Below are 19,936 nucleotides of genomic sequence, written 5' to 3' on the forward strand. Positions count from 1 at the left end.
TCGTCGCTACAAGAGATGGATACTTTGTCGAAAAGCCTGTGTCTTGTGTGCATGTTTTCGCACCTTTCCACGGCACGGCGCGGCACAGAGCTGCTCTGGTAGCTCCGAACGGCCGCACACGTCGCCTCGGACACGCCGGTTCGGCCCGCGCCCATCTCGCAGATGTTCCTCGTGCTTGTGCTGTCATATGGACCGCGACCCGAGCGGCAGCGAGCGGCAGTCGAGCAAAGTCGGGACAAGTCGGGACGGAAGGTGACAGCCGATTATGCACCGTGCGAATTACGCAAATATCTAGAAGCGCGACGCGTGTCAGGCAGGTGAGAACGCTTCTCTCGGTCCAGCAGGACACTGCCACACCCCGCGCAGTCCACCCGCCGCCCGGCCGCGCGCAATCCCTGCGACGGACAACAATAACAAGGTGCGTCTCCCGCGAGTGTCGGAGGCCGCACGAACCAAACGAATGACAGGCGGTGCAACGAGCAGCTGTGTTGTGCGTCTGACCCACGTGGCGGCGCGCCGCACTGCGCGTCGCCTTCGAGGTGGAAGGACGTGCTTTGCGTCAAATGTGCCACCGAAAATGGCGATTGCGTGTATTGGGAGGAGAGGCGAAGCGTTCTTGTGCCGTGCGGCTACAGTATAAGGACGCCAACGGCCATACCATGTTGAATACACCGGTTCTCGTCCGATCACCGAAGTTAAGCAACATCGGGCCCGGTTAGTACTTGGATGGGTGACCGCCTGGGAACACCGGGTGCTGTTGGCTCCCTCTCTTCTTTTAAATTTTATGTCACTACACCTGCCAGCCCTCTTTTCATACAAACTCTCAGGTGCGACGAAGATGCTTCCACAAGCATTTTAAACTACTGTATTAAACGTAAGATGCGAAATTACAGTAATGAACTCAGTTTGTACAAGAATGCGCGGAGGAAGAGTGCTAGGAACTCGTTGAAAATAACGAAACACTGCGAATCGACAGATGTGCTCTTGAAATGCGTCAGAGCCTACTGTTTTGTAGGAGCGCTAAATTCCAAAAACTAACTACATTAAAAAAAACCTGTTCCCGTCCGACCACCGAAGATAAGCAACAACGTTTATATTCGGATCGGCGACCGCCTGGGAACTCTGGCTGTCTTCATTTCTTGCTTTCTTGTCGCTACCCCTGCCAGCCGTTTTTTCATGCTACCTTTCTCATGTGACAAAGATGCTTCCATACTGATTTTAAACTATCGTAAGATACGATATTAAGGAACTCAATTTGAAAAGAGTGCGCCAAGGAAGACTTGCAAAGAGTCTCTGGAAATAACAAAACAGTATGAAGTGACAGAAATGTTGTGAAATACGTCAGGGCATATTGTTTTGTAGCAGTGCACAACGGCAAATTTGTAAACAAAAATTTACCTTTCGTCGCTACAAGAGATGGATACTTTGTCGAAAAGCCTGTGTCATGTGTGCATGTTTTCGCACCTTTCCACGGCACGGCGCGGCACAGAGCTGCTCTGGTAGCTCCGAACGGCCGCACACGTCGCCTCGGACACGCCGGTTCGGCCCGCGCCCATCTCGCAGATGTTCCTCGTGCTTGTGCTGTCATATGGACCGCGACCCGAGCGGCAGCGAGCGGCAGTCGAGCAGGCACATTTGACGCAAAGCACGTCCTTCCACCTCGAAGGCGACGCGCAGTGCGGCGCGCCGCCACGTGGGTCAGACGCACAACACAGCTGCTCGTTGCACCGCCTGTCATTCGTTTGGTTCGTGCGGCCTCCTACACTCGCGGGAGACGCACCTTGTTATTGTTGTCCGTCGCAGGGATTGCGCGCGGCCGGGCGGCGGGTGGACTGCGCGGGGTGTGGCAGTGTCCTGCTGGACCGAGAGAAGCGTTCTCACCTGCCTGACACGCGTCGCGCTTCTAGATATTTGCGTAATTCGCACGGTGCATAATCGGCTGTCACCTTCCGTCCCGACTTGTCCCGACTTTGCTCGACTGCCGCTCGCTGCCGCTCGGGTCGCGGTCCATATGACAGCACAAGCACGAGGAACATCTGCGAGATGGGCGCGGGCCGAACCGGCGTGTCCGAGGCGACGTGTGCGGCCGTTCGGAGCTACCAGAGCAGCTCTGTGCCGCGCCGTGCCGTGGAAAGGTGCGAAAACATGCACACAAGACACAGGCTTTTCGACAAAGTATCCATCTCTTGTAGCGACGAAAGGTAAATTTTTGTTTACAAATTTGCCGTTGTGCACTGCTACAAAACAATATGCCCTGACGTATTTCACAACATTTCTGTCACTTCATACTGTTTTGTTATTTCCAGAGACTCTTTGCAAGTCTTCCTTGGCGCACTCTTTTCAAACTGAGTTCCTTAATATCGTATCTTACGATAGTTTAAAATCAGTATGGAAGCATCTTTGTCACATGAGAAAGGTAGCATGAAAAAACGGCTGGCAGGGGTAGCGACAAGAAAGCAAGAAATGAAGACAGCCAGAGTTCCCAGGCGGTCGCCGATCCGAATATAAACGTTGTTGCTTATCTTCGGTGGTCGGACGGGAACAGGTTTTTTTTAATGTAGTTAGTTTTTGGAATTTAGCGCTCCTACAAAACAGTAGGCTCTGACGCATTTCAAGAGCACATCTGTCGATTCGCAGTGTTTCGTTATTTTCAACGAGTTCCTAGCACTCTTCCTCCGCGCATTCTTGTACAAACTGAGTTCATTACTGTAATTTCGCATCTTACGTTTAATACAGTAGTTTAAAATGCTTGTGGAAGCATCTTCGTCGCACCTGAGAGTTTGTATGAAAAGAGGGCTGGCAGGTGTAGTGACATAAAATTTAAAAGAAGAGAGGGAGCCAACAGCACCCGGTGTTCCCAGGCGGTCACCCATCCAAGTACTAACCGGGCCCGATGTTGCTTAACTTCGGTGATCGGACGAGAACCGGTGTATTCAACATGGTATGGCCGTTGGCGTCCTTATACTGTAGCCGCACGGCACAAGAAGGCTTCGCCTCTCCTCCCAATACACGCAATCGCCATTTTCGGTGGCACATTTGACGCAAAGCACGTCCTTCCACCTCGAAGGCGACGCGCAGTGCGGCGCGCCGCCACGTGGGTCAGACGCACAACACAGCTGCTCGTTGCACCGCCTGTCATTCGTTTGGTTCGTGCGGCCTCCGACACTCGCGGGAGACGCACCTTGTTATTGTTGTCCGTCGCAGGGATTGCGCGCGGCCGGGCGGCGGGTGGACTGCGCGGGGTGTGGCAGTGTCCTGCTGGACCGAGAGAAGCGTTCTCACCTGCCTGACACGCGTCGCGCTTCTAGATATTTGCGTAATTCGCACGGTGCATAATCGGCTGTCACCTTCCGTCCCGACTTGTCCCGACTTTGCTCGACTGCCGCTCGCTGCCGCTCGGGTCGCGGTCCATATGACAGCACAAGCACGAGGAACATCTGCGAGATGGGCGCGGGCCGAACCGGCGTGTCCGAGGCGACGTGTGCGGCCGTTCGGAGCTACCAGAGCAGCTCTGTGCCGCGCCGTGCCGTGGAAAGGTGCGAAAACATGCACACAAGACACAGGCTTTTCGACAAAGTATCCATCTCTTGTAGCGACGAAAGGTAAATTTTTGTTTACAAATTTGCCGTTGTGCACTGCTACAAAACAATATGCCCTGACGTATTTCACAACATTTCTGTCACTTCATACTGTTTTGTTATTTCCAGAGACTCTTTGCAAGTCTTCCTTGGCGCACTCTTTTCAAACTGAGTTCCTTAATATCGTATCTTACGATAGTTTAAAATCAGTATGGAAGCATCTTTGTCGCATGAGAAAGGTAGCATGAAAAAACGGCTGGCAGGGGTAGCGACAAGAAAGCAAGAAATGAAGACAGCCAGAGTTCCCAGGCGGTCGCCGATCCGAATATAAACGTTGTTGCTTATCTTCGGTGGTCGGACGGGAACAGGTTTTTTTTAATGTAGTTAGTTTTTGGAATTTAGCGCTCCTACAAAACAGTAGGCTCTGACGCATTTCAAGAGCACATCTGTCGATTCGCAGTGTTTCGTTATTTTCAACGAGTTCCTAGCACTCTTCCTCCGCGCATTCTTGTACAAACTGAGTTCATTACTGTAATTTCGCATCTTACGTTTAATACAGTAGTTTAAAATGCTTGTGGAAGCATCTTCGTCGCACCTGAGAGTTTGTATGAAAAGAGGGCTGGCAGGTGTAGTGACATAAAATTTAAAAGAAGAGAGGGAGCCAACAGCACCCGGTGTTCCCAGGCGGTCACCCATCCAAGTACTAACCGGGCCCGATGTTGCTTAACTTCGGTGATCGGACGAGAACCGGTGTATTCAACATGGTATGGCCGTTGGCGTCCTTATACTGTAGCCGCACGGCACAAGAAGGCTTCGCCTCTCCTCCCAATACACGCAATCGCCATTTTCGGTGGCACATTTGACGCAAAGCACGTCCTTCCACCTCGAAGGCGACGCGCAGTGCGGCGCGCCGCCACGTGGGTCAGACGCACAACACAGCTGCTCGTTGCACCGCCTGTCATTCGTTTGGTTCGTGCGGCCTCCGACACTCGCGGGAGACGCACCTTGTTATTGTTGTCCGTCGCAGGGATTGCGCGCGGCCGGGCGGCGGGTGGACTGCGCGGGGTGTGGCAGTGTCCTGCTGGACCGAGAGAAGCGTTCTCACCTGCCTGACACGCGTCGCGCTTCTAGATATTTGCGTAATTCGCACGGTGCATAATCGGCTGTCACCTTCCGTCCCGACTTGTCCCGACTTTGCTCGACTGCCGCTCGCTGCCGCTCGGGTCGCGGTCCATATGACAGCACAAGCACGAGGAACATCTGCGAGATGGGCGCGGGCCGAACCGGCGTGTCCGAGGCGACGTGTGCGGCCGTTCGGAGCTACCAGAGCAGCTCTGTGCCGCGCCGTGCCGTGGAAAGGTGCGAAAACATGCACACAAGACACAGGCTTTTCGACAAAGTATCCATCTCTTGTAGCGACGAAAGGTAAATTTTTGTTTACAAATTTGCCGTTGTGCACTGCTACAAAACAATATGCCCTGACGTATTTCACAACATTTCTGTCACTTCATACTGTTTTGTTATTTCCAGAGACTCTTTGCAAGTCTTCCTTGGCGCACTCTTTTCAAACTGAGTTCCTTAATATCGTATCTTACGATAGTTTAAAATCAGTATGGAAGCATCTTTGTCGCATGAGAAAGGTAGCATGAAAAAACGGCTGGCAGGGGTAGCGACAAGAAAGCAAGAAATGAAGACAGCCAGAGTTCCCAGGCGGTCGCCGATCCGAATATAAACGTTGTTGCTTATCTTCGGTGGTCGGACGGGAACAGGTTTTTTTTAATGTAGTTAGTTTTTGGAATTTAGCGCTCCTACAAAACAGTAGGCTCTGACGCATTTCAAGAGCACATCTGTCGATTCGCAGTGTTTCGTTATTTTCAACGAGTTCCTAGCACTCTTCCTCCGCGCATTCTTGTACAAACTGAGTTCATTACTGTAATTTCGCATCTTACGTTTAATACAGTAGTTTAAAATGCTTGTGGAAGCATCTTCGTCGCACCTGAGAGTTTGTATGAAAAGAGGGCTGGCAGGTGTAGTGACATAAAATTTAAAAGAAGAGAGGGAGCCAACAGCACCCGGTGTTCCCAGGCGGTCACCCATCCAAGTACTAACCGGGCCCGATGTTGCTTAACTTCGGTGATCGGACGAGAACCGGTGTATTCAACATGGTATGGCCGTTGGCGTCCTTATACTGTAGCCGCACGGCACAAGAAGGCTTCGCCTCTCCTCCCAATACACGCAATCGCCATTTTCGGTGGCACATTTGACGCAAAGCACGTCCTTCCACCTCGAAGGCGACGCGCAGTGCGGCGCGCCGCCACGTGGGTCAGACGCACAACACAGCTGCTCGTTGCACCGCCTGTCATTCGTTTGGTTCGTGCGGCCTCCGACACTCGCGGGAGACGCACCTTGTTATTGTTGTCCGTCGCAGGGATTGCGCGCGGCCGGGCGGCGGGTGGACTGCGCGGGGTGTGGCAGTGTCCTGCTGGACCGAGAGAAGCGTTCTCACCTGCCTGACACGCGTCGCGCTTCTAGATATTTGCGTAATTCGCACGGTGCATAATCGGCTGTCACCTTCCGTCCCGACTTGTCCCGACTTTGCTCGACTGCCGCTCGCTGCCGCTCGGGTCGCGGTCCATATGACAGCACAAGCACGAGGAACATCTGCGAGATGGGCGCGGGCCGAACCGGCGTGTCCGAGGCGACGTGTGCGGCCGTTCGGAGCTACCAGAGCAGCTCTGTGCCGCGCCGTGCCGTGGAAAGGTGCGAAAACATGCACACAAGACACAGGCTTTTCGACAAAGTATCCATCTCTTGTAGCGACGAAAGGTAAATTTTTGTTTACAAATTTGCCGTTGTGCACTGCTACAAAACAATATGCCCTGACGTATTTCACAACATTTCTGTCACTTCATACTGTTTTGTTATTTCCAGAGACTCTTTGCAAGTCTTCCTTGGCGCACTCTTTTCAAACTGAGTTCCTTAATATCGTATCTTACGATAGTTTAAAATCAGTATGGAAGCATCTTTGTCACATGAGAAAGGTAGCATGAAAAAACGGCTGGCAGGGGTAGCGACAAGAAAGCAAGAAATGAAGACAGCCAGAGTTCCCAGGCGGTCGCCGATCCGAATATAAACGTTGTTGCTTATCTTCGGTGGTCGGACGGGAACAGGTTTTTTTTAATGTAGTTAGTTTTTGGAATTTAGCGCTCCTACAAAACAGTAGGCTCTGACGCATTTCAAGAGCACATCTGTCGATTCGCAGTGTTTCGTTATTTTCAACGAGTTCCTAGCACTCTTCCTCCGCGCATTCTTGTACAAACTGAGTTCATTACTGTAATTTCGCATCTTACGTTTAATACAGTAGTTTAAAATGCTTGTGGAAGCATCTTCGTCGCACCTGAGAGTTTGTATGAAAAGAGGGCTGGCAGGTGTAGTGACATAAAATTTAAAAGAAGAGAGGGAGCCAACAGCACCCGGTGTTCCCAGGCGGTCACCCATCCAAGTACTAACCGGGCCCGATGTTGCTTAACTTCGGTGATCGGACGAGAACCGGTGTATTCAACATGGTATGGCCGTTGGCGTCCTTATACTGTAGCCGCACGGCACAAGAAGGCTTCGCCTCTCCTCCCAATACACGCAATCGCCATTTTCGGTGGCACATTTGACGCAAAGCACGTCCTTCCACCTCGAAGGCGACGCGCAGTGCGGCGCGCCGCCACGTGGGTCAGACGCACAACACAGCTGCTCGTTGCACCGCCTGTCATTCGTTTGGTTCGTGCGGCCTCCGACACTCGCGGGAGACGCACCTTGTTATTGTTGTCCGTCGCAGGGATTGCGCGCGGCCGGGCGGCGGGTGGACTGCGCGGGGTGTGGCAGTGTCCTGCTGGACCGAGAGAAGCGTTCTCACCTGCCTGACACGCGTCGCGCTTCTAGATATTTGCGTAATTCGCACGGTGCATAATCGGCTGTCACCTTCCGTCCCGACTTGTCCCGACTTTGCTCGACTGCCGCTCGCTGCCGCTCGGGTCGCGGTCCATATGACAGCACAAGCACGAGGAACATCTGCGAGATGGGCGCGGGCCGAACCGGCGTGTCCGAGGCGACGTGTGCGGCCGTTCGGAGCTACCAGAGCAGCTCTGTGCCGCGCCGTGCCGTGGAAAGGTGCGAAAACATGCACACAAGACACAGGCTTTTCGACAAAGTATCCATCTCTTGTAGCGACGAAAGGTAAATTTTTGTTTACAAATTTGCCGTTGTGCACTGCTACAAAACAATATGCCCTGACGTATTTCACAACATTTCTGTCACTTCATACTGTTTTGTTATTTCCAGAGACTCTTTGCAAGTCTTCCTTGGCGCACTCTTTTCAAACTGAGTTCCTTAATATCGTATCTTACGATAGTTTAAAATCAGTATGGAAGCATCTTTGTCACATGAGAAAGGTAGCATGAAAAAACGGCTGGCAGGGGTAGCGACAAGAAAGCAAGAAATGAAGACAGCCAGAGTTCCCAGGCGGTCGCCGATCCGAATATAAACGTTGTTGCTTATCTTCGGTGGTCGGACGGGAACAGGTTTTTTTTAATGTAGTTAGTTTTTGGAATTTAGCGCTCCTACAAAACAGTAGGCTCTGACGCATTTCAAGAGCACATCTGTCGATTCGCAGTGTTTCGTTATTTTCAACGAGTTCCTAGCACTCTTCCTCCGCGCATTCTTGTACAAACTGAGTTCATTACTGTAATTTCGCATCTTACGTTTAATACAGTAGTTTAAAATGCTTGTGGAAGCATCTTCGTCGCACCTGAGAGTTTGTATGAAAAGAGGGCTGGCAGGTGTAGTGACATAAAATTTAAAAGAAGAGAGGGAGCCAACAGCACCCGGTGTTCCCAGGCGGTCACCCATCCAAGTACTAACCGGGCCCGATGTTGCTTAACTTCGGTGATCGGACGAGAACCGGTGTATTCAACATGGTATGGCCGTTGGCGTCCTTATACTGTAGCCGCACGGCACAAGAAGGCTTCGCCTCTCCTCCCAATACACGCAATCGCCATTTTCGGTGGCACATTTGACGCAAAGCACGTCCTTCCACCTCGAAGGCGACGCGCAGTGCGGCGCGCCGCCACGTGGGTCAGACGCACAACACAGCTGCTCGTTGCACCGCCTGTCATTCGTTTGGTTCGTGCGGCCTCCGACACTCGCGGGAGACGCACCTTGTTATTGTTGTCCGTCGCAGGGATTGCGCGCGGCCGGGCGGCGGGTGGACTGCGCGGGGTGTGGCAGTGTCCTGCTGGACCGAGAGAAGCGTTCTCACCTGCCTGACACGCGTCGCGCTTCTAGATATTTGCGTAATTCGCACGGTGCATAATCGGCTGTCACCTTCCGTCCCGACTTGTCCCGACTTTGCTCGACTGCCGCTCGCTGCCGCTCGGGTCGCGGTCCATATGACAGCACAAGCACGAGGAACATCTGCGAGATGGGCGCGGGCCGAACCGGCGTGTCCGAGGCGACGTGTGCGGCCGTTCGGAGCTACCAGAGCAGCTCTGTGCCGCGCCGTGCCGTGGAAAGGTGCGAAAACATGCACACAAGACACAGGCTTTTCGACAAAGTATCCATCTCTTGTAGCGACGAAAGGTAAATTTTTGTTTACAAATTTGCCGTTGTGCACTGCTACAAAACAATATGCCCTGACGTATTTCACAACATTTCTGTCACTTCATACTGTTTTGTTATTTCCAGAGACTCTTTGCAAGTCTTCCTTGGCGCACTCTTTTCAAACTGAGTTCCTTAATATCGTATCTTACGATAGTTTAAAATCAGTATGGAAGCATCTTTGTCGCATGAGAAAGGTAGCATGAAAAAACGGCTGGCAGGGGTAGCGACAAGAAAGCAAGAAATGAAGACAGCCAGAGTTCCCAGGCGGTCGCCGATCCGAATATAAACGTTGTTGCTTATCTTCGGTGGTCGGACGGGAACAGGTTTTTTTTAATGTAGTTAGTTTTTGGAATTTAGCGCTCCTACAAAACAGTAGGCTCTGACGCATTTCAAGAGCACATCTGTCGATTCGCAGTGTTTCGTTATTTTCAACGAGTTCCTAGCACTCTTCCTCCGCGCATTCTTGTACAAACTGAGTTCATTACTGTAATTTCGCATCTTACGTTTAATACAGTAGTTTAAAATGCTTGTGGAAGCATCTTCGTCGCACCTGAGAGTTTGTATGAAAAGAGGGCTGGCAGGTGTAGTGACATAAAATTTAAAAGAAGAGAGGGAGCCAACAGCACCCGGTGTTCCCAGGCGGTCACCCATCCAAGTACTAACCGGGCCCGATGTTGCTTAACTTCGGTGATCGGACGAGAACCGGTGTATTCAACATGGTATGGCCGTTGGCGTCCTTATACTGTAGCCGCACGGCACAAGAAGGCTTCGCCTCTCCTCCCAATACACGCAATCGCCATTTTCGGTGGCACATTTGACGCAAAGCACGTCCTTCCACCTCGAAGGCGACGCGCAGTGCGGCGCGCCGCCACGTGGGTCAGACGCACAACACAGCTGCTCGTTGCACCGCCTGTCATTCGTTTGGTTCGTGCGGCCTCCGACACTCGCGGGAGACGCACCTTGTTATTGTTGTCCGTCGCAGGGATTGCGCGCGGCCGGGCGGCGGGTGGACTGCGCGGGGTGTGGCAGTGTCCTGCTGGACCGAGAGAAGCGTTCTCACCTGCCTGACACGCGTCGCGCTTCTAGATATTTGCGTAATTCGCACGGTGCATAATCGGCTGTCACCTTCCGTCCCGACTTGTCCCGACTTTGCTCGACTGCCGCTCGCTGCCGCTCGGGTCGCGGTCCATATGACAGCACAAGCACGAGGAACATCTGCGAGATGGGCGCGGGCCGAACCGGCGTGTCCGAGGCGACGTGTGCGGCCGTTCGGAGCTACCAGAGCAGCTCTGTGCCGCGCCGTGCCGTGGAAAGGTGCGAAAACATGCACACAAGACACAGGCTTTTCGACAAAGTATCCATCTCTTGTAGCGACGAAAGGTAAATTTTTGTTTACAAATTTGCCGTTGTGCACTGCTACAAAACAATATGCCCTGACGTATTTCACAACATTTCTGTCACTTCATACTGTTTTGTTATTTCCAGAGACTCTTTGCAAGTCTTCCTTGGCGCACTCTTTTCAAACTGAGTTCCTTAATATCGTATCTTACGATAGTTTAAAATCAGTATGGAAGCATCTTTGTCGCATGAGAAAGGTAGCATGAAAAAACGGCTGGCAGGGGTAGCGACAAGAAAGCAAGAAATGAAGACAGCCAGAGTTCCCAGGCGGTCGCCGATCCGAATATAAACGTTGTTGCTTATCTTCGGTGGTCGGACGGGAACAGGTTTTTTTTAATGTAGTTAGTTTTTGGAATTTAGCGCTCCTACAAAACAGTAGGCTCTGACGCATTTCAAGAGCACATCTGTCGATTCGCAGTGTTTCGTTATTTTCAACGAGTTCCTAGCACTCTTCCTCCGCGCATTCTTGTACAAACTGAGTTCATTACTGTAATTTCGCATCTTACGTTTAATACAGTAGTTTAAAATGCTTGTGGAAGCATCTTCGTCGCACCTGAGAGTTTGTATGAAAAGAGGGCTGGCAGGTGTAGTGACATAAAATTTAAAAGAAGAGAGGGAGCCAACAGCACCCGGTGTTCCCAGGCGGTCACCCATCCAAGTACTAACCGGGCCCGATGTTGCTTAACTTCGGTGATCGGACGAGAACCGGTGTATTCAACATGGTATGGCCGTTGGCGTCCTTATACTGTAGCCGCACGGCACAAGAAGGCTTCGCCTCTCCTCCCAATACACGCAATCGCCATTTTCGGTGGCACATTTGACGCAAAGCACGTCCTTCCACCTCGAAGGCGACGCGCAGTGCGGCGCGCCGCCACGTGGGTCAGACGCACAACACAGCTGCTCGTTGCACCGCCTGTCATTCGTTTGGTTCGTGCGGCCTCCGACACTCGCGGGAGACGCACCTTGTTATTGTTGTCCGTCGCAGGGATTGCGCGCGGCCGGGCGGCGGGTGGACTGCGCGGGGTGTGGCAGTGTCCTGCTGGACCGAGAGAAGCGTTCTCACCTGCCTGACACGCGTCGCGCTTCTAGATATTTGCGTAATTCGCACGGTGCATAATCGGCTGTCACCTTCCGTCCCGACTTGTCCCGACTTTGCTCGACTGCCGCTCGCTGCCGCTCGGGTCGCGGTCCATATGACAGCACAAGCACGAGGAACATCTGCGAGATGGGCGCGGGCCGAACCGGCGTGTCCGAGGCGACGTGTGCGGCCGTTCGGAGCTACCAGAGCAGCTCTGTGCCGCGCCGTGCCGTGGAAAGGTGCGAAAACATGCACACAAGACACAGGCTTTTCGACAAAGTATCCATCTCTTGTAGCGACGAAAGGTAAATTTTTGTTTACAAATTTGCCGTTGTGCACTGCTACAAAACAATATGCCCTGACGTATTTCACAACATTTCTGTCACTTCATACTGTTTTGTTATTTCCAGAGACTCTTTGCAAGTCTTCCTTGGCGCACTCTTTTCAAACTGAGTTCCTTAATATCGTATCTTACGATAGTTTAAAATCAGTATGGAAGCATCTTTGTCACATGAGAAAGGTAGCATGAAAAAACGGCTGGCAGGGGTAGCGACAAGAAAGCAAGAAATGAAGACAGCCAGAGTTCCCAGGCGGTCGCCGATCCGAATATAAACGTTGTTGCTTATCTTCGGTGGTCGGACGGGAACAGGTTTTTTTTAATGTAGTTAGTTTTTGGAATTTAGCGCTCCTACAAAACAGTAGGCTCTGACGCATTTCAAGAGCACATCTGTCGATTCGCAGTGTTTCGTTATTTTCAACGAGTTCCTAGCACTCTTCCTCCGCGCATTCTTGTACAAACTGAGTTCATTACTGTAATTTCGCATCTTACGTTTAATACAGTAGTTTAAAATGCTTGTGGAAGCATCTTCGTCGCACCTGAGAGTTTGTATGAAAAGAGGGCTGGCAGGTGTAGTGACATAAAATTTAAAAGAAGAGAGGGAGCCAACAGCACCCGGTGTTCCCAGGCGGTCACCCATCCAAGTACTAACCGGGCCCGATGTTGCTTAACTTCGGTGATCGGACGAGAACCGGTGTATTCAACATGGTATGGCCGTTGGCGTCCTTATACTGTAGCCGCACGGCACAAGAAGGCTTCGCCTCTCCTCCCAATACACGCAATCGCCATTTTCGGTGGCACATTTGACGCAAAGCACGTCCTTCCACCTCGAAGGCGACGCGCAGTGCGGCGCGCCGCCACGTGGGTCAGACGCACAACACAGCTGCTCGTTGCACCGCCTGTCATTCGTTTGGTTCGTGCGGCCTCCGACACTCGCGGGAGACGCACCTTGTTATTGTTGTCCGTCGCAGGGATTGCGCGCGGCCGGGCGGCGGGTGGACTGCGCGGGGTGTGGCAGTGTCCTGCTGGACCGAGAGAAGCGTTCTCACCTGCCTGACACGCGTCGCGCTTCTAGATATTTGCGTAATTCGCACGGTGCATAATCGGCTGTCACCTTCCGTCCCGACTTGTCCCGACTTTGCTCGACTGCCGCTCGCTGCCGCTCGGGTCGCGGTCCATATGACAGCACAAGCACGAGGAACATCTGCGAGATGGGCGCGGGCCGAACCGGCGTGTCCGAGGCGACGTGTGCGGCCGTTCGGAGCTACCAGAGCAGCTCTGTGCCGCGCCGTGCCGTGGAAAGGTGCGAAAACATGCACACAAGACACAGGCTTTTCGACAAAGTATCCATCTCTTGTAGCGACGAAAGGTAAATTTTTGTTTACAAATTTGCCGTTGTGCACTGCTACAAAACAATATGCCCTGACGTATTTCACAACATTTCTGTCACTTCATACTGTTTTGTTATTTCCAGAGACTCTTTGCAAGTCTTCCTTGGCGCACTCTTTTCAAACTGAGTTCCTTAATATCGTATCTTACGATAGTTTAAAATCAGTATGGAAGCATCTTTGTCACATGAGAAAGGTAGCATGAAAAAACGGCTGGCAGGGGTAGCGACAAGAAAGCAAGAAATGAAGACAGCCAGAGTTCCCAGGCGGTCGCCGATCCGAATATAAACGTTGTTGCTTATCTTCGGTGGTCGGACGGGAACAGGTTTTTTTTAATGTAGTTAGTTTTTGGAATTTAGCGCTCCTACAAAACAGTAGGCTCTGACGCATTTCAAGAGCACATCTGTCGATTCGCAGTGTTTCGTTATTTTCAACGAGTTCCTAGCACTCTTCCTCCGCGCATTCTTGTACAAACTGAGTTCATTACTGTAATTTCGCATCTTACGTTTAATACAGTAGTTTAAAATGCTTGTGGAAGCATCTTCGTCGCACCTGAGAGTTTGTATGAAAAGAGGGCTGGCAGGTGTAGTGCCATAAAATTTAAAAGAAGAGAGGGAGCCAACAGCACCCGGTGTTCCCAGGCGGTCACCCATCCAAGTACTAACCGGGCCCGATGTTGCTTAACTTCGGTGATCGGACGAGAACCGGTGTATTCAACATGGTATGGCCGTTGGCGTCCTTATACTGTAGCCGCACGGCACAAGAAGGCTTCGCCTCTCCTCCCAATACACGCAATCGCCATTTTCGGTGGCACATTTGACGCAAAGCACGTTCTTCCACCTCGAAGGCGACGCGCAGTGCGGCGCGCCGCCACGTGGGTCAGACGCACAACACAGCTGCTCGTTGCACCGCCTGTCATTCGTTTGGTTCGTGCGGCCTCCGACACTCGCGGGAGACGCACCTTGTTATTGTTGTCCGTCGCAGGGATTGCGCGCGGCCGGGCGGCGGGTGGACTGCGCGGGGTGTGGCAGTGTCCTGCTGGACCGAGAGAAGCGTTCTCACCTGCCTGACACGCGTCGCGCTTCTAGATATTTGCGTAATTCGCACGGTGCATAATCGGCTGTCACCTTCCGTCCCGACTTGTCCCGACTTTGCTCGACTGCCGCTCGCTGCCGCTCGGGTCGCGGTCCATATGACAGCACAAGCACGAGGAACATCTGCGAGATGGGCGCGGGCCGAACCGGCGTGTCCGAGGCGACGTGTGCGGCCGTTCGGAGCTACCAGAGCAGCTCTGTGCCGCGCCGTGCCGTGGAAAGGTGCGAAAACATGCACACAAGACACAGGCTTTTCGACAAAGTATCCATCTCTTGTAGCGACGAAAGGTAAATTTTTGTTTACAAATTTGCCGTTGTGCACTGCTACAAAACAATATGCCCTGACGTATTTCACAACATTTCTGTCACTTCATACTGTTTTGTTATTTCCAGAGACTCTTTGCAAGTCTTCCTTGGCGCACTCTTTTCAAACTGAGTTCCTTAATATCGTATCTTACGATAGTTTAAAATCAGTATGGAAGCATCTTTGTCACATGAGAAAGGTAGCATGAAAAAACGGCTGGCAGGGGTAGCGACAAGAAAGCAAGAAATGAAGACAGCCAGAGTTCCCAGGCGGTCGCCGATCCGAATATAAACGTTGTTGCTTATCTTCGGTGGTCGGACGGGAACAGGTTTTTTTTAATGTAGTTAGTTTTTGGAATTTAGCGCTCCTACAAAACAGTAGGCTCTGACGCATTTCAAGAGCACATCTGTCGATTCGCAGTGTTTCGTTATTTTCAACGAGTTCCTAGCACTCTTCCTCCGCGCATTCTTGTACAAACTGAGTTCATTACTGTAATTTCGCATCTTACGTTTAATACAGTAGTTTAAAATGCTTGTGGAAGCATCTTCGTCGCACCTGAGAGTTTGTATGAAAAGAGGGCTGGCAGGTGTAGTGCCATAAAATTTAAAAGAAGAGAGGGAGCCAACAGCACCCGGTGTTCCCAGGCGGTCACCCATCCAAGTACTAACCGGGCCCGATGTTGCTTAACTTCGGTGATCGGACGAGAACCGGTGTATTCAACATGGTATGGCCGTTGGCGTCCTTATACTGTAGCCGCACGGCACAAGAAGGCTTCGCCTCTCCTCCCAATACACGCAATCGCCATTTTCGGTGGCACATTTGACGCAAAGCACGTCCTTCCACCTCGAAGGCGACGCGCAGTGCGGCGCGCCGCCACGTGGGTCAGACGCACAACACAGCTGCTCGTTGCACCGCCTGTCATTCGTTTGGTTCGTGCGGCCTCCGACACTCGCGGGAGACGCACCTTGTTATTGTTGTCCGTCGCAGGGATTGCGCGCGGCCGGGCGGCGGGTGGACTGCGCGGGGTGTGGCAGTGTCCTGCTGGACCGAGAGAAGCGTTCTCACCTGCCTGACACGCGTCGCGCTTCTAGATATTTGCGTAATTCGCACGGTGCATAATCGGCTGTCACCTTCCGTCCCGACTTGTCCCGACTTTGCTCGACTGCCGCTCGCTGCCGCTCGGGTCGCGGTCCATGTGACAGCACAAGCACGAGGAACATCTGCGAGATGGGCGCGGGCCGAACCGGCGTGTCCGAGGCGACGTGTGCGGCCGTTCGGAGCTACCAGAGCAGCTCTGTGCCGCGCCGTGCCGTGGAAAGGTGCGAAAACATGCACACAAGACACAGGCTTTTCGACAAAGTATCCATCTCTTGTAGCGACGAAAGGTAAATTTTTGTTTACAAATTTGCCGTTGTGCACTGCTACAAAACAATATGCCCTGACGTATTTCACAACATTTCTGTCACTTCATACTGTTTTGTTATTTCCAGAGACTCTTTGCAAGTCTTCCTTGGCGCACTCTTTTCAAACTGAGTTCCTTAATATCGTATCTTACGATAGTTTAAAATCAGTATGGAAGCATCTTTGTCACATGAGAAAGGTAGCATGAAAAAACGGCTGGCAGGGGTAGCGACAAGAAAGCAAGAAATGAAGACAGCCAGAGTTCCCAGGCGGTCGCCGATCCGAATATAAACGTTGTTGCTTATCTTCGGTGGTCGGACGGGAACAGGTTTTTTTTAATGTAGTTAGTTTTTGGATTTTAGCGCTCCTACAAAACAGTAGGCTCTGACGCATTTCAAGAGCACATCTGTCGATTCGCAGTGTTTCGTTATTTTCAACGAGTTCCTAGCACTCTTCCTCCGCGCATTCTTGTACAAACTGAGTTCATTACTGTAATTTCGCATCTTACGTTTAATACAGTAGTTTAAAATGCTTGTGGAAGCATCTTCGTCGCACCTGAGAGTTTGTATGAAAAGAGGGCTGGCAGGTGTAGTGCCATAAAATTTAAAAGAAGAGAGGGAGCCAACAGCACCCGGTGTTCCCAGGCGGTCACCCATCCAAGTACTAACCGGGCCCGATGTTGCTTAACTTCGGTGATCGGACGAGAACCGGTGTATTCAACATGGTATGGCCGTTGGCGTCCTTATACTGTAGCCGCACGGCACAAGAAGGCTTCGCCTCTCCTCCCAATACACGCAATCGCCATTTTCGGTGGCACATTTGACGCAAAGCACGTCCTTCCACCTCGAAGGCGACGCGCAGTGCGGCGCGCCGCCACGTGGGTCAGACGCACAACACAGCTGCTCGTTGCACCGCCTGTCATTCGTTTGGTTCGTGCGGCCTCCGACACTCGCGGGAGACGCACCTTGTTATTGTTGTCCGTCGCAGGGATTGCGCGCGGCCGGGCGGCGGGTGGACTGCGCGGGGTGTGGCAGTGTCCTGCTGGACCGAGAGAAGCGTTCTCACCTGCCTGACACGCGTCGCGCTTCTAGATATTTGCGTAATTCGCACGGTGCATAATCGGCTGTCACCTTCCGTCCCGACTTGTCCCGACTTTGCTCGACTGCCGCTCGCTGCCGCTCGGGTCGCGGTCCATATGACAGCACAAGCACGAGGAACATCTGCGAGATGGGCGCGGGCCGAACCGGCGTGTCCGAGGCGACGTGTGCGGCCGTTCGGAGCTACCAGAGCAGCTCTGTGCCGCGCCGTGCCGTGGAAAGGTGCGAAAACATGCACACAAGACACAGGCTTTTCGACAAAGTATCCATCTCTTGTAGCGACGAAAGGTAAATTTTTGTTTACAAATTTGCCGTTGTGCACTGCTACAAAACAATATGCCCTGACGTATTTCACAACATTTCTGTCACTTCATACTGTTTTGTTATTTCCAGAGACTCTTTGCAAGTCTTCCTTGGCGCACTCTTTTCAAACTGAGTTCCTTAATATCGTATCTTACGATAGTTTAAAATCAGTATGGAAGCATCTTTGTCGCATGAGAAAGGTAGCATGAAAAAACGGCTGGCAGGGGTAGCGACAAGAAAGCAAGAAATGAAGACAGCCAGAGTTCCCAGGCGGTCGCCGATCCGAATATAAACGTTGTTGCTTATCTTCGGTGGTCGGACGGGAACAGGTTTTTTTTAATGTAGTTAGTTTTTGGAATTTAGCGCTCCTACAAAACAGTAGGCTCTGACGCATTTCAAGAGCACATCTGTCGATTCGCAGTGTTTCGTTATTTTCAACGAGTTCCTAGCACTCTTCCTCCGCGCATTCTTGTACAAACTGAGTTCATTACTGTAATTTCGCATCTTACGTTTAATACAGTAGTTTAAAATGCTTGTGGAAGCATCTTCGTCGCACCTGAGAGTTTGTATGAAAAGAGGGCTGGCAGGTGTAGTGCCATAAAATTTAAAAGAAGAGAGGGAGCCAACAGCACCCGGTGTTCCCAGGCGGTCACCCATCCAAGTACTAACCGGGCCCGATGTTGCTTAACTTCGGTGATCGGACGAGAACCGGTGTATTCAACATGGTATGGCCGTTGGCGTCCTTATACTGTAGCCGCACGGCACAAGAAGGCTTCGCCTCTCCTCCCAATACACGCAATCGCCATTTTCGGTGGCACATTTGACGCAAAGCACGTCCTTCCACCTCGAAGGCGACGCGCAGTGCGGCGCGCCGCCACGTGGGTCAGACGCACAACACAGCTGCTCGTTGCACCGCCTGTCATTCGTTTGGTTCGTGCGGCCTCCGACACTCGCGGGAGACGCACCTTGTTATTGTTGTCCGTCGCAGGGATTGCGCGCGGCCGGGCGGCGGGTGGACTGCGCGGGGTGTGGCAGTGTCCTGCTGGACCGAGAGAAGCGTTCTCACCTGCCTGACACGCGTCGCGCTTCTAGATATTTGCGTAATTCGCACGGTGCATAATCGGCTGTCACCTTCCGTCCCGACTTGTCCCGACTTTGCTCGACTGCCGCTCGCTGCCGCTCGGGTCGCGGTCCATGTGACAGCACAAGCACGAGGAACATCTGCGAGATGGGCGCGGGCCGAACCGGCGTGTCCGAGGCCACGTGTGCGGCCGTTCGGAGCTACCAGAGCAGCTCTGTGCCGCGCCGTGCCGTGGAAAGGTGCGAAAACATGCACACAAGACACAGGCTTTTCGACAAAGTATCCATCTCTTGTAGCGACGAAAGGTAAATTTTTGTTTACAAATTTGCCGTTGTGCACTGCTACAAAACAATATGCCCTGACGTATTTCACAACATTTCTGTCACTTCATACTGTTTTGTTATTTCCAGAGACTCTTTGCAAGTCTTCCTTGGCACACTCTTTTCAAACTGAGTTCCTTAATATCGTATCTTACGATAGTTTAAAATCAGTATGGAAGCATCTTTGTCACATGAGAAAGGTAGCATGAAAAAACGGCTGGCAGGGGTAGCGACAAGAAAGCAAGAAATGAAGACAGCCAGAGTTCCCAGGCGGTCGCCGATCCGAATATAAACGTTGTTGCTTATCTTCGGTGGTCGGACGGGAACAGGTTTTTTTTAATGTAGTTAGTTTTTGGAATTTAGCGCTCCTACAAAACAGTAGGCTCTGACGCATTTCAAGAGCACATCTGTCGATTCGCAGTGTTTCGTTATTTTCAACGAGTTCCTAGCACTCTTCCTCCGCGCATTCTTGTACAAACTGAGTTCATTACTGTAATTTCGCATCTTACGTTTAATACAGTAGTTTAAAATGCTTGTGGAAGCATCTTCGTCGCACCTGAGAGTTTGTATGAAAAGAGGGCTGGCAGGTGTAGTGCCATAAAATTTAAAAGAAGAGAGGGAGCCAACAGCACCCGGTGTTCCCAGGCGGTCACCCATCCAAGTACTAACCGGGCCCGATGTTGCTTAACTTCGGTGATCGGACGAGAACCGGTGTATTCAACATGGTATGGCCGTTGGCGTCCTTATACTGTAGCCGCACGGCACAAGAAGGCTTCGCCTCTCCTCCCAATACACGCAATCGCCATTTTCGGTGGCACATTTGACGCAAAGCACGTCCTTCCACCTCGAAGGCGACGCGCAGTGCGGCGCGCCGCCACGTGGGTCAGACGCACAACACAGCTGCTCGT

General features: G+C 52.0%; 14 non-coding genes across 14 annotated transcripts; 1 reads left to right on the plus strand and 13 right to left on the minus strand.

The window, feature by feature from the left end:
- Positions 1–644: 644 nt before the first annotated feature.
- Positions 645–763, plus strand: LOC126313822 (5S ribosomal RNA). The gene has a single exon (XR_007555434.1). It is a non-coding gene; the product is annotated as a 5S ribosomal RNA (ribosomal RNA).
- A 2,073-nt stretch (positions 764–2,836) lies between these two features.
- Positions 2,837–2,955, minus strand: LOC126313823 (5S ribosomal RNA). Its single transcript, XR_007555435.1, has one exon. It is a non-coding gene; the product is annotated as a 5S ribosomal RNA (ribosomal RNA).
- A 1,282-nt stretch (positions 2,956–4,237) lies between these two features.
- LOC126313824 (5S ribosomal RNA) lies at positions 4,238–4,356 on the minus strand. Its single transcript, XR_007555436.1, has one exon. It is a non-coding gene; the product is annotated as a 5S ribosomal RNA (ribosomal RNA).
- Positions 4,357–5,638: 1,282 nt separating this feature from the next.
- Positions 5,639–5,757, minus strand: LOC126313825 (5S ribosomal RNA). The gene has a single exon (XR_007555437.1). It is a non-coding gene; the product is annotated as a 5S ribosomal RNA (ribosomal RNA).
- Positions 5,758–7,039: 1,282 nt separating this feature from the next.
- Positions 7,040–7,158, minus strand: LOC126313826 (5S ribosomal RNA). The gene has a single exon (XR_007555438.1). It is a non-coding gene; the product is annotated as a 5S ribosomal RNA (ribosomal RNA).
- A 1,282-nt stretch (positions 7,159–8,440) lies between these two features.
- LOC126313827 (5S ribosomal RNA) lies at positions 8,441–8,559 on the minus strand. Its single transcript, XR_007555439.1, has one exon. It is a non-coding gene; the product is annotated as a 5S ribosomal RNA (ribosomal RNA).
- Positions 8,560–9,841: 1,282 nt separating this feature from the next.
- Positions 9,842–9,960, minus strand: LOC126313828 (5S ribosomal RNA). Its single transcript, XR_007555440.1, has one exon. It is a non-coding gene; the product is annotated as a 5S ribosomal RNA (ribosomal RNA).
- Positions 9,961–11,242: 1,282 nt separating this feature from the next.
- LOC126313831 (5S ribosomal RNA) lies at positions 11,243–11,361 on the minus strand. Its single transcript, XR_007555442.1, has one exon. It is a non-coding gene; the product is annotated as a 5S ribosomal RNA (ribosomal RNA).
- Positions 11,362–12,643: 1,282 nt separating this feature from the next.
- LOC126313832 (5S ribosomal RNA) lies at positions 12,644–12,762 on the minus strand. The gene has a single exon (XR_007555443.1). It is a non-coding gene; the product is annotated as a 5S ribosomal RNA (ribosomal RNA).
- A 1,282-nt stretch (positions 12,763–14,044) lies between these two features.
- On the minus strand, positions 14,045–14,163 carry LOC126313833 (5S ribosomal RNA). The gene has a single exon (XR_007555444.1). It is a non-coding gene; the product is annotated as a 5S ribosomal RNA (ribosomal RNA).
- Positions 14,164–15,445: 1,282 nt separating this feature from the next.
- Positions 15,446–15,564, minus strand: LOC126313834 (5S ribosomal RNA). The gene has a single exon (XR_007555445.1). It is a non-coding gene; the product is annotated as a 5S ribosomal RNA (ribosomal RNA).
- Positions 15,565–16,846: 1,282 nt separating this feature from the next.
- Positions 16,847–16,965, minus strand: LOC126313835 (5S ribosomal RNA). Its single transcript, XR_007555446.1, has one exon. It is a non-coding gene; the product is annotated as a 5S ribosomal RNA (ribosomal RNA).
- Positions 16,966–18,247: 1,282 nt separating this feature from the next.
- Positions 18,248–18,366, minus strand: LOC126313836 (5S ribosomal RNA). The gene has a single exon (XR_007555447.1). It is a non-coding gene; the product is annotated as a 5S ribosomal RNA (ribosomal RNA).
- A 1,282-nt stretch (positions 18,367–19,648) lies between these two features.
- On the minus strand, positions 19,649–19,767 carry LOC126313837 (5S ribosomal RNA). Its single transcript, XR_007555448.1, has one exon. It is a non-coding gene; the product is annotated as a 5S ribosomal RNA (ribosomal RNA).
- Positions 19,768–19,936: the final 169 nt, after the last annotated feature.

Source organism: Schistocerca gregaria, unplaced genomic scaffold (genome assembly GCF_023897955.1).
Source record: "Schistocerca gregaria isolate iqSchGreg1 unplaced genomic scaffold, iqSchGreg1.2 ptg000507l, whole genome shotgun sequence".
NCBI lineage: Eukaryota > Metazoa > Arthropoda > Insecta > Orthoptera > Acrididae > Schistocerca > Schistocerca gregaria.